This window comes from Petaurus breviceps, unplaced genomic scaffold, assembly GCF_028583685.1.
Source record: "Petaurus breviceps papuanus isolate PSGF00001 unplaced genomic scaffold, PetGlider_PUasm1.0 287, whole genome shotgun sequence".
Classification (NCBI taxonomy): domain Eukaryota; kingdom Metazoa; phylum Chordata; class Mammalia; order Diprotodontia; family Petauridae; genus Petaurus; species Petaurus breviceps.
Window position 1 is genome coordinate 79,633 of NW_027186029.1, and position 13,586 is coordinate 93,218.

General features: G+C 40.3%; 1 pseudogene; it reads right to left on the reverse strand.

Moving 5' to 3' along the window:
• Window positions 1–8,171: 8,171 nt before the first annotated feature.
• The window catches only part of LOC138167675 (zinc finger protein 850-like), a 762,790-nt pseudogene continuing 757,375 nt past the window's right edge, over window positions 8,172–13,586 (reverse strand).

Genomic DNA, 13,586 nt, shown 5'->3' on the forward strand with positions numbered 1-13,586 from the left:
CACTATGGAAACATTCAGACCATATCTCCAAGATCACATCTTTATCAGTAATTAAGGTGGCAGTGAGTAGTGAACTGTACCACCCATCTTTTGCCTGTAAATATTCTTCAAGGCATCAAAAAAGCATTGTATATTATTACTACAATTGTAAAACAATTTCCTCTGCCTTCTGACTGAGTCAAGAATCTTGCATCTCTGTAAGCTTCACTTGTACTTTACTTTTGATGGAGTCAAATGTTGCCTTCTTAGAGATGGATGAGCTCCTTTGCTGTTTTTCATTTAGCAGCTTCTGAATTTCCCCATCATTTTCATCAAACCAGTCCTGATGTTTGTGTGTGTTCTGATCCAGATGAGAAAATGGAGTACTGTACACCATGTCTCTGACAGCTGCTTGTTTCTTTTTAGTTTTCCCAAATGCTTTATTAACTTCTGGTATACATCATTCATTTCCACCAGTTTTTGAGTTACACTTTTTCTCCCTGTTTTTCCCCTACTCACCTCCCCAAAATAGCGGTCCCACAGGATATCCCCTCCTCCAATCTGCTCTCTCCCATATCTTCTCCCATACACCCTTTGACTTTTCCAGTAGGGCATGGTGGATCTCTATGCCCCAATGCCTGTATATCTTATTTCCCAATTACACGTAAAATAGTATTAATAATAGTATTTATATATTTTAAATATATGATTTTAAAACTTTGAATTCCAGATTCATTCCCTTTCTCCCTTGTTACCCACGCTTACTGGGAAAATAAGCAATTCAGTATAGTTTGTACATGTGTAGCTATGCAAAACATTACCCTAGTAGATATATTGCAAAAGACTGACTATATTTCCCTCCCTCCTATCCCACTTCCCACTTGTTCTATTCTCTACTTTGATCCTGTCCCTTTTCAAAAGTGGGTGCTTCCAACTTCCCTCCCCCCAGCCTGCCCTCCTTTCCATCATCTGCCCTCTCATCCCCTTCCCCCCTACTCTCTTGTAGGGTGAGATTTATTTATTGTGTTCTCTCCCTGAGCCAAATTCAATGAGAATAATGTTTTGCCTTTTTGCCTTCCTCTTCTTCCCCTCCATTGTAACCATTTTCCCTTGCCTCTTCTATATGAGAGAGTTTACCCTATTCTGTCTCTCCCCATCTCCTCTCATTATATTCTTCTCTCACCTCTGAATTTCACCTTTTAAATATCATCCCTTCCTATTAACTTGGTCCTGTGCCCTCTATCTATGTATACCTATAAACATATACACACACATTCACATATGTATTCATACGCCTGTATTACTCCAATATAGACATATATATATATGCATATATATACATATATCTATTTCCTTCAGCTATTTTCATACTGAGAAAAGTTTCATCAGTTACAATTACCGTTTTTCCATGTAGGAATGTTAATAGTTCAACTTTGATAAGTGACTTGTGATTTCTTTTCCCTGTTTACCTTCTCAAGCTTCTCTTGCTTCTTGTATCTGAATACCAAATTTTCTATTCAACTCTGATTTTTTCATCAAGAATGCTTGAAAGTCCTCTATTCCACTGAATGATTATATTTTCCCCTGAAACATGATACTCAATTTTGCTGGGTAGGTGATTCTTGGTTTTAATCCCAGCTCCTTTACCTTCCAGAATATCACATTCCAAGCTCTTCGATCCCTCAGTGTAGAAGCTGCCAGATCCTGTGTTACCCTAATTGTGTTTCCACAATATTCAAATTGTTTCTTCCTGGCTGCTTGTAATATTCTCTCCTTAATCTGGGAATTCCGGAACCTGGCTATAATATTCCTAGGAGTTTTTTGGGTTTGTTTTTGGCAGAGCCTGGGGTGGTCCCTCGTTCCTTCTCAGATTCGTTTGACAGAGGAAGAAACTGAGGCAAAAGGGGTTAAGTCTGTTAATGTCTGAGCAAGATTTGAGCTCAGGTCCTCCTAAGTCCAGGGCCAGCTGTCTATCCACAGTGCCATGTAGCTACCCCAATATGTCAGCAGCTTTGTCCAAACAAGTTCTGAACAGTATCAGAGGGAGTTAAGTCTGACAATTTGGGGGGCCAGGAAAACAAATTTTTCGGAATGTGAGATTTTAGTTGAGACTTAAAGGAAGCCCAAAGGCCAAGGTCTGGATCAAGAACTGTCCAATCATGGTAGGCAGTTAATGGAAAAGTTCATTGTCATGAGATAGGGGTTTTTGGTCAAGATTCAGCCAGAAGGTCAGTGTTCCTGTGTTAAAGAACAGGAAGAGTTGGGGACTGAGGTGTAGGAAGACTGGAAAGGGGGTTGGAGCTGGTTATATGTACCTACTATGTGCCATCTTATTCTGCTTACACATTTTTTTTTCATTTGATGCTGTTGCAAGAATTCTTAGGTTCCTTGCTAGTGACAGGTTGAATAAGGCAGCTCAGGCTGCAGCCAGGCAGGTACACTGCACCTTTTGTATCCCCACAAAGGGTAACATACACTGAGAGAGCAGGGGATGGACAGAGCTGTTCCATGGATATCATATATATCGTTGTTTTGATCAGATTTGGCTGAAAATTTTTTATGCAATGTTCACTATTGATAGTGGCTTCAGGGTTCCTTTCTGTGTTTTCACTTTCCCTAGTTCAAGTCATTGGTATGTATTTGTCTTATCATGAAAAGATTCTGTCTGGACACTTTCTTTTTAAAATTTAATATTTTATTTTTTCCCTAAGTACATGTAAAAACATTTTTGACATTTATTATTTTTTAAAATTGGGAAGAGAAATGAGAGTGATGCAAGGAAATCATGCCAAGCAAGTCAACAGTTGCTAAAGGAAACCCCCCAAAATACTGAAGAAAGTGACACCTTAAAAAATAGACTAACCCAAATGCTAATAAGGTCCAAAAGGACAATGAGAATAATGCTTTAAAAGACAGAATTGGCCAAATGGAAAAGGAACTTCAAAAGTTGACTTAAGAAAAGAATTCCTTCAAAATTAGAATGGAAAAAAATGGAAGCTAATGACTTTATGAGAAATCAAGAAATTATAAAATAGAATAAAAAGAATGAAAAAGTAGACAATGTGAAATATCTCACTGGAAAATAGATCTAGGAGAGATAATTTTTAAATTATTGAACTACCTGATAACCATAATTTAAAAAAAGAGCCTAGACATCATCTTTCAAGAAAGTATCAAGGAAAACTGCCCTGATATTCTAGAATCAGAGGGTAAAATAGAAATTGAAAGAATCCACCAATCACATCTTTAAAGAGATCCCAAAAGGAGAACTCCTAGGAATATTGTAGTCAAATTTCAGAGTTCCCAGGTCAAGAAGAAAATATTGCAAGCTGTCAGAAAGAAACAATTTGAATAACACAAGACCTAGAAGCTTCTACATTAAAGTATCAAAGGACTTAGAATATGATACTCCAGAGGTCAAAGGAGCTAGGATCAAAACCAAGAATGAAATGAGGGGAATAATCAGAAGGCATGCCATCTTGGTGTGGGGGGAGGAGAGAGATGGGGAGAAAATTTGGAACTCAAAATTTTGTGGAAATGAATGTCAAAAACTAAAAATAAATAAATTAATTTTTAAAAAGAAATCATCAAGGAAAACTTCCCTGATATTCTAGAACCAGGAGGTAAAATATAAAGAATCCACCAATTTAGGGACTTATTAGAGATGAGTTGTTTATATTCCTACATGGAAAAGTGATATTTGTAACTCATGAGACTTTTCTCAGTGTTAGGATAGTTGACGTGTACATACATACATACATACATATAGACAAAGGGTACAGATTGAGTTGAATATGAAGGGATGATAGCTAAAAAAATAAAATTAAGGCATGACAGAAGAATATATTGGGAGGAGAAAGGGAGAGATAGAATAGGGTAATATTAGAAAATATTTTAAAAATAGGTAGAATAGGTATCACATAAAAGAGGCAAGAAAAAACTCTTACAATGGAGGGGAAGAGTGGAGAGGTGAAAGGGAATGAGTCAACCTTACTCTCATTGGATTTGGCTTGAGGAGGGAATAACATACACATTCATTTGGGTATCTTATCCTACAGGAAAGTGTGTGGGGGGGGGGAAGGAAAAGGGGGTAAACATACAAAGGAGGGCAGATTTGGGGAGGGGGTAGTCAGAAACAAACATTTTTTTTTAAACCAATTGGGGTTAAGTAACTTGCTCAAGGTTACAAGGCCAGATATTTTATGTGGGTGCCATGTATCAGGCTGGAACCGATCCCAGGTCTCCTGATGCTGGGGCTGGCGCCCTTACTGCGCCACCTGGCTGCCCCAAGAAGCAAACATTTTTTAGGAGAGAGAATAAATGGGGGTGGGATAGGATGGAAGGAAATATCGTTGGTCTTTTACAATATGACTATTATGGAAGTGTTTTGCATAACTACACAAGTATAATCTATATTGAATTGTCTTCTTAATGTGGGTGGGTGGGGAGGGATGAAGGGAGAGAATATGGAACTCAAACTTTTTAAAAACAAATGTAAAAAAAAATTGTTTTTACATACAACTGGGTAATAAGATATACAAGCAATAGGGTATAGAAATCTGTCGTGTCCTGCAAGAAATTAAGGGGGAAGGGGACAAATGGGAGGGAAGTGATAGAAGGGAAGGCAGACTGGGGGAAAGGACAATCAGAATGTATGCCATCTTGGGGTGGGGAGTAGGGGAAAGATGGGGAGAAAATTTGGAACTCAAAATTTTGTGGAAATGAATGTTGAAAACAGAAAATAAATAAATTCTGAAAAAAGATTCGTTATTTTAAAATCTTGAGTTCTAAATTCTCTCCCTCCCTCTTTCCTTTACCTTCTCATTGAGGAGGCAGGCAATTCAGTATAGCTTATACATGTGCAGTCATGCAAACCATATTCCCAGGTCAGTCATGCTGTGAAAGAAAACACAGAAAACCCCAAGAAAAATAAAGAAAGTAAGCAAAAGCATCATTCCATCTGCATTAAGACCCCATCAGTTCTTTTTCAGAAGATGAGTAGCATTTTTCATCCTAAGTCTTTTGGAGTTGTCTTGGATCATTGTGTTGCTGAGAAGAGCTAAGTCATTCGCAGACAGTTATTGTTCGAATGTTGCTGTTCCTGTGCCCAGCGTTCCCTTGGTTCTGCTCATCTCACTTCGCATCAGCTCCTATGAGTCTTCCCAGGTTTTTCTGAGAGTTTCTTGCTCATCATTCTATATGTCACAATGGTATTCCACTACAATCACATACAACAACTTGTTCAGTCATTTCCCAGTTGATAAACATCCTGTCAATATCCATGTCTTTGCCACCTCTAAAAGAGTTCCTATAAAAATTCTTGTACATTTAGGTCCTTTTCCTTTTTGTTTTTTTTTCCCTCTTTGTGATACAGGTCTAGTAGTGGTACTGCTGGGTCAAAGGGGATACAGGGTTTCATAAGTCCTTTGGGCATAGTTCAGTTTACAACCTCACCAACATCAATTTTCCCACATCCCCTCCAACATTTGTTGTCATTTTTTTTGTCCTATTAGCCAACCTAATAGGTTTGAGGTAGTATTGCAGAATTGTTTGAATTTGCATTTTTCCAGTCAATAGTGACTTAGAGCATTTGTTCATATGGCTATACCCAGCTTTAATTAATTCATCTGAAAATTTATTCTTCGTATTTTTTATCATTTATCAATTGGGCAATAACCCTTATTGTTATGAATTTGATTCATTTCTTCATCTATTTGGGAGATGAGGTCTTTTTCAGAGAAACTTGTTTCAAAAGTTTTTTTTTACAATCACATTTGCTTACTATATTTCCCTCCATCCAATTTCCCCATTTATTCTAGTCTCTCCTTTCTCTCTGATCCTCCTCAAACTGTTTTGCTTCTATTGGCTCCCCCTCCCAATCTGCCCTCTCTTCTATGAGCACCCCTTCTCTCATCCCTTTCCTCTCCTACTTTCCTGTAGGGTAAGCTAAGTTTCTATACCCAAGTGGGTTGTATGTTATTCCCTTTTTGAGTCAATTCTGATGAGAATAAGGCTCGAGTCTTCCCTATCACTTCCCCCATCTTCACCTCCACTCTAGTCTCTTTCATGCCCCTTTTATGTGAGATAATTTACCCCATTCTACCTCTCCTTTTCTCATTCTCCCAGTACATTTCTTTTTCTCACCCCTTAATTTTAAAATTTTCAATATTGTCCCATCATATTCCACTCACACCTGTACCCTCTGTCTAGATATATTCCTTCCAAATGTCCCCGTAATGAGAAAGTTCTCACAACTTAACAAATATTTTCCTATGTAGGAATATAAATAGTATCATCTTCAAAGTAAAAAGGACGGAGCAAAGAACAAAAGACAACTTACCAGGGAGCAAAGAAAAGCTGGACAGCTCCCAACATAAGGCCTAGTATTTATAGTATAGGCTTTCTTGAAATGGAAATGTATTGCTCTGTGTTTTGAATCCTCTTTTACATTTTGCTGTGCATATGGCAATGCTTTTTTTCCTTTTCTTATTTTGTATTATTTTCATTTTAGTATTTAAGTTTGTTTCTATTTTCTTTTCTTATTTTGTATGTATTTAAAATTTTAAGATTTATAATTAAAATAAATATTTAACCTTATTGAATCCCTTACAAAATTTCCCTTTCCTACTTATCTTTTTCTGCTTCTCCTGAATCTTGTATTTGAAAGTCAGATTTTCTATTCAGGTCTAGTTTTTTTTCATCAGGAATGCATGATAGTCCACTGTTTCATTGAACATCTATTTTTTTCTCCTGAAGGGTTATACTCAGTTTTGCTGTGTATGTGATTTGTGTTTGCATCTATCTCCAAATGCACTAGACTCCTCTGCCAGGGTGACTTCTGTGGGATTTGTTAATCAAGAAGGGATCCAGCATCTGGATGGTATAAGAGCAGGAAGAACTGATGATAGGACTCTTCTATCTTTGTGACCTGATTCCCAAACAAGCTGAATAAGGGAGGGATATCCCTGTGTTTTATGCTACCATCACAACATGATTTAAGATTGGGGGTAAAGAATGTGGATGTGACCCTGCATGACCATGCAGAGATGAGAAGGTGGGAGAGCTCTAGAGAGGAGAGAGATTACTACTTCAAGAAAGAATTCACATGGTTTCAGACTCTTTTCAGGACTTATTCCAGAAAGGAAAAAGGAGGAGGCGGTGGGGGGGGGAATGTATGTTGGAAGCAAAAAAATATGTAAGGAAGTTGGCTCCTGGACATGTCCCTGATTCCCAGCTTGTCTCCCTAAAGTTTTGGGATTCTCATTTGGGTAATATTGGGGTGCCTTTTGACTATCTTACTCCCATGAAGAAAATTTATTCACTCTGTGTAATTTCTGGCAAATTCTAATCTATAAAATTCCTTTTCCTATTTGCTTGGATAAATGTTTAATTACCCTTCACTATTTGTGATGGTCTTTTGTGTAACTAGCACTTGGTGGACAGAAGTGAAGCCTGCAGGTGTAAGCTTTGGCTACCCTCCCCCTTCTGTGTGGCTACTTCACTGACTGCTGTCTCTGGGTAGTTGTACTGGTGGGTAATGGGATAGATGGAAGGACATGGTTTTACCTTCAGAAGTAAAAACTTTCTTTGAGGCACAAAAGCTTCTAGTGTGAGAAGCAAGGACTTCTCAGCACCCTGTCATGATTGTCACTGATAGAGCCCTACCTTACAGTCTCCAAAGGGCAGAAATGGGTTCCCCAAGAGCCCTCAAATCATTTGTAGCTTAAGCCTCTTAGGGTGGGAATGTTCCTGATACACTCCAGGGATGAAGATTATGAACCCAAGTGTGGAGAGCTAGAGGGTTACCCAGGCCCTAAGCCAAGGTTATTTCCAGTGCTAGGTCACACCCAAGCTCAAGGAGGGGTTGGAGCAGAAAATGAGGAATAACAGCAAGTGGAGCAGGACTAGGCTGCTGAGGAAATAAAGAGGAATGGATGTGTGGCATTCTTTTTTATAGGGAAAACTGATTCTACTCTAAAGCTTCTGCCATAGCTATTAGATTCATTGGTCCTCAACTTACTGGGAGTTTTTGTTGGGGGTGATTTTTACTTGCTGAGGATTTCTCTCCAATATTCTGCTGCCTCCTGTAGTGCCAAGGCAATATTTACAGTGCTCACGATCACGATAAAGACCGTGACTATAAATATTGCAAGATGTCTGATCACAAAATATAACATATTCTCCAGGCAGAGGACAGAACTGAAACATTTATTTAGATACCAGAAAACCCAATCCCCAAACCAGTGAGCCGATTCCATCATAGTACCAAAGATATTCAGAAGCCATAATAACACTGAGAGCCACAGCACCTTCAGCCTTTTCACAAACCAAGACAAGACCAGTATTTACTCACAAGCCTCTCTCTTGCCTTGCCTGAGCTCCTCTCTCTCCCATCATTTCTCCGGCTCTGGCTCCCAGCTTCCTATGGGCTCTGCTTCCTTTCAGCAAACTCCTCCCATCGCAGGCTCCATGTGATTACATTCAGCCTATTAGGGGGCAGAGTTTACTTTCACAGCAGGGGAAGTCTTCAAACTCCCCCCAGGTCTATTAAGGGGCAGGGAAGATCTTCAAATTCCCATTACACCTCCCTAACTGGGCACCACATGCCCAGGCTTCTTTCCAGCTGGAGACACAGAAACCATGCCTCCTTAACTGTGACACAGAAATGCCTAGCTTTGGAGATGACTCCTTGGTCTCAGACCTAAATTCCCCATCTGAAAATTTTTTTAATAGGAATACCCCCTCTTCTCACCTACTATATACTTAGTCTTACTTCGTGTCTCTTCTTGAAACAGTTATTGTCACACTTTAAAACAGGGGTCAGCAAACTATGGTCCTTGGGCTAAATCATGAGGTAAGGATGATTTTTACATTTTTGAAATAAAGGTTTTAAAATGTAAGAATCATCCTTATTTTGTGAATTGTACAAAAAAAATGGCCACCTCAAATCAGATGTTCCAAGTACTTCTTAAAATGGAACTCTGTCTTTTTCCCCAAACCCTTTGTTCCCTCCTATCTTCCCTACTACTGCTTAGAATACCAGTCTCCCAGGCTCATAACCTAGGTGTCACTCTCCACTCATCCCTCCCCCCACCCCATTTCCAATTGGTTGCCAGGTCTGTCAATTTTACCTTCACAGCCTATTCCACATGTGCCTCCTCTCCTAACAGCATCCCCATTCTGCTGCACATCAGTATCATGGCACACCTGGACTACTGTAATAACATGCCCGCTGGTCTCTCCCCACCATGTCCCCTCCTCCCTCAAGTGGATCCTGATCACCTCCAGGATCGAATATAAAACCTATAGAGTATTAACCCTGTAGAATCTCCCTTCCCAGCTTTCTAGTCTTTCTGCACTCTGTGATCCAGGGGCGTGATGTCTTGCTGTTCCTCCTACAAGACACTGCATCTCAGCTCCGAGCACGTTCACTGGTTATTGCCAATGCATGGAATGCTCTCCTTTCTCATCACCGCCTCCTGGCTTCAGCTCCAAGACAGGATTTCGTCTTCTACAAGAAACCTGTCCTGATCTCCGTTAATCCTATTTCCTTTCCTCTGATGATTACTTCTAACTTGTCCTCTGGATGTCATTTGTACATGGTTGTTTGCATGTCACCTCTCCCATTCAGCCATGAACTCCTTGAGAGCAGGGACTCTCTTTGTATTCCTAGGGGCTTAGTACAGTGCCTGGCATGTAGTAGGCACTTACTGATGAACTAACTTGCCCAAGGTCACACAACTAAGCAGCAGAGGCAACGTGAAATCCTGGGAGTCTCCTAACTTCCATCCCTTCTTGCCACACCTGACTGCTGCCCTACCATGGAGTTGGCTCACAGGATCTGGAAATCTGCAAACAGAGCCTGGGTGACCATCACTTAGGGAGTACCTGGAGAGGAGACCTGCACTGAGGGGGAGAAGCTCACTGGCCTGCCCCTCAGCATTCTGGCAAAGCTCACATTCTAAGTCTTCACTCTGCTTAAAACACTGAAAGGAAGCACTCTGGGATGGATGAACTGTTTCCTTCTCTCATGGATGTGCAACAGAAAACATATGACTTGCAAAAAGGCACAACCATAGGCTGTCAGTTTGAAGAGATGCAGACTAGAGTTACAGCTCTAAATGACACACTGCAAGCTTGAAGATGAGACAGTGATAAATGAATCCTTATTTCAGGTTCTTGATTCAACAACTGCCCACACACCCTCCTCAGCTCTGAAAGGCATCCCTGCCTCCCTTCCTGGTGCTTACTTTGCACTTGTTTCAAATACGTTTGGGGTGCACTCTCACATATGAGAATGTCTCGCTCAGTAGAATTAGGGCGAGCACCCTGAAGAATGTAAGCTCCTTGAGGGAAGTGACTTTTATTTTGTCTTTGTTTTTTCAGGATCTAGCATGGTACCTGGCAGAGAGTAAGCTCTTAATAAATGCCTCATTGATTAGCATTGTCTTTCCATATTTCTGTACAATTCTTGCCTCCTTTCTATGCAAATGGAATTTAAATTTCTTCTGCTTCCATAAATACCTTGGTATTTTGACTCCAACGTGACTGATTTTACAAATAGTCCTTCTCACTATTCTAATGCCTCCTCTGAGGCAAAGAAGAATGGCTTAGAACCACGTGGATTGTTCATGTCTAAAGCACTGCTCCTCTGTCAAGACAAGGAAATGTCACATGGTTGGAGGAGGAAAGGAGAACATTTGTGCAACACATTAAATCTGCTAAAAGCTACCTTTTAACGACTTGATCTTCTCATCAATTCCTGTGGGTATCTCTTGGTTCTTGGCAGGGATAACTTTGGGGGCAATACCAGAGATAAGGACAGTTCCCTGTACAGGGCTTGGATCCCAACCCCCAATGTACTGTTAGTCTTTTGTCCTCAAACTGGGGCCATAATCATAAATTATACGTGGGTTTCATAATAAAACAAACGCAGAAATAATTAACACAAACCTGTACCTTTCTTCAGTCTACCCCTTCAACAAGTCCATGGTGATGCTTAATGGCACCCTATATTTACCTGACCCATCCATTTGGTTGTAATACCAAGCAAAGGCAACTTCCTAAGGTTCAAAATACCAGCATAGCTGCTCTCCACTTTCTTCAGTGACAAATTAAGAACAGAGAAAATAAAAATATAGCATAATTCACAATACAGCATTCACCAAGTGTAATTCAATCAAGTACTACTCCACCCCTGGACATTACATTCATTTAATCAATCACAAAGTCCCTCTTCTAAATACTAGGCAGTACATTCATTTAGTCCATCACAAAGCCCCTCTTCTCAAATGGAGATTAGTTTCCAATCATTAGTAAAGTACATTCATTTGTTCAAACACAGAGCACAAAAAAGTCAAAAGTTCCCCACTCTTGGATCACAATTGAATCTACCCCAGAGTTATAACAAGCTTAAGCACAGCATTTAATACCCAAAGAGAGGTCTTTTCTTCATCTTGACAAGAGGCAAGTTCTCAGCAATCTTTTTTCCTGGGGAGAAAAGCTCGGCAAGGCCACAAGATACATTGCCAGTGTCTTCATTAATTCATTCTCTGTCTGCTGAACAGTCCTAGGACCCCTGAAAACATTAGCAAAAGCCTCTTCCAGGATTTCTGTAAACATACAACAAGAAAATCCTTCTTCAGGGCTTCTGAACCAACAGCAAGGTTCCAGAACCTCTGCAACAACACCACTGTCCTTCACCAGTGGACAGAATTCACTCTCTGTCTGCAGAACAGTCTCAGGAGCTCTGAACCAACAGCAAGGTTCCAGGACTGTCTTTCACCAGTGAACAAATCTGGCAAAACAATATCAAAACAGACAGCAAAGTACCAGCATAACAGCCATGTCTCCTCAGTCCTTGGCAGCTCTGGGTGGCAGCTCTCAAAAGTCCTGGGCAATTCAAACTGGCCCTCAGCAATCCTCTCCATCTCTCTCTGCCTCGAAGATGCTGCTTCCAAAAAGTTCTTCTGCCTCTCTCTTTGCTTGTGTCTCTCTAAATTTATGTCACCAGCTCCTCCCAGTTCAGCACTCTCTTTTCACATCAACAAGTCCATCCCACAAGTGGGATTCACAAGCTCTGGGTTTTAACACAATCAATCTGAAAAACAAGCCAATACAGGGAGAGCTTTAAATTCCATTACTATTACATGGGTATACACTAAACCCCTTCCAACTATGTAGCTCTTGCTTTCTTCCACTCACAGCATTCTAAATGTCTTTAAACAGGTGTGGTAGGTTAATTTCCAAAGATGGAATGACTTCTGTTACTCTGATGGCGAGTAAGTGACCCTTTCAGGCTGAAAGCCTTCTCACATTTATGACATTCATAAGGTTTCTCTCCAGTGTGAATTCTCTGATGTTGAGTCAGCTGTCCTCTCCTACCAAAGGCCTTCCCGCATTCATGACATTCATATGGTTTCTCTCCAGTATGAATTCTCTGATGTTGAATAAGGGGATCTCTCCTACTAAAAGCCTTCCCACAGTCATTACACTCATAAGGTTTCTCTCCGGTATGAATTTTCTGATGTCGAGTAAGGTGTGCACTCTGGCAGAAGGTCTTTCCACATTCATTACATTCATAAGGTTTCTCTCCAGTGTGAATCCTCTGGTGTCTAGTAAGCTCTGTGCTTACATGGAAGGCTTTCCCACAATCAATGCATTCATAAGGTTTCTCTCCAGTATGAATCCTCTGATGCAGAGTTAGGTGTTCTCTCAAGCGAAAGACCTTCCCACATTCATTACACTCATAAGGTTTCTCCCCAGTATGAATTCTCTGATGTCCAATAAGATGCCCTCTCTGGTTGAAGGCCTTCCCACATTGATTACATTTATGAAGCTTTACTCCAGTATGATTACTCTGATGTAGACTAAGGAGTTCTCTCAAGTGGAAGGCCTTCCCACATTCATTACATTCATAAGGTTTCTCTCCAGTGTGAATTCTCTGATGACGAATAAGGTGTGCATTCTGGCAGAAAGCTTTCCCACATACATCACATTCATGAGTTTTCTCTCTAGTATGAATCTTCTGATGTTGAGTAAGGTGAGCACTCTGGCAGAAGGCCTTCCCACATTCCTTGCATTCATAAGGTTTCTCTCCAGTATGAATTCTCTGATGTCGAGAAAGCTGTCCTTTCAAGCGGAAGGCCTTCTCACATTCACTACATTTATAAGGCTTCTCTCCAATATGAATCCACTGATAATTGAGCTGTGCACTCTGGAGGAAGGCCTTCCTACATTCATCAGGTTTATTCTCTCTATGATTGCTCTGATAGTAAGTGATAGAGGAACTGTGGGTTAAAGGTTCCCCACATTCTCCATGTTCATGAACACTACGATGCTCAATCGGTTGTAGCACAATTTGGGGAGAAGCCTTTTCTAATGTGCTACATTTAGCCTTTTTGTCTCCAGTATTAGTTGTCTGATGGGGATTAATGAATGAACTAAAGTTGACAGCTTTTCCACATCTGTTACAGTCATATGGTTTCTCTCCAGCATGCTGTCCATGATGTGCATTACACTCTAATTTTGAATTAGAGGAATCCCCACATTCATCATACCTAGAAAATATTTCCTTTGAGCAGGTTCTATTACATTCTGGATCACAT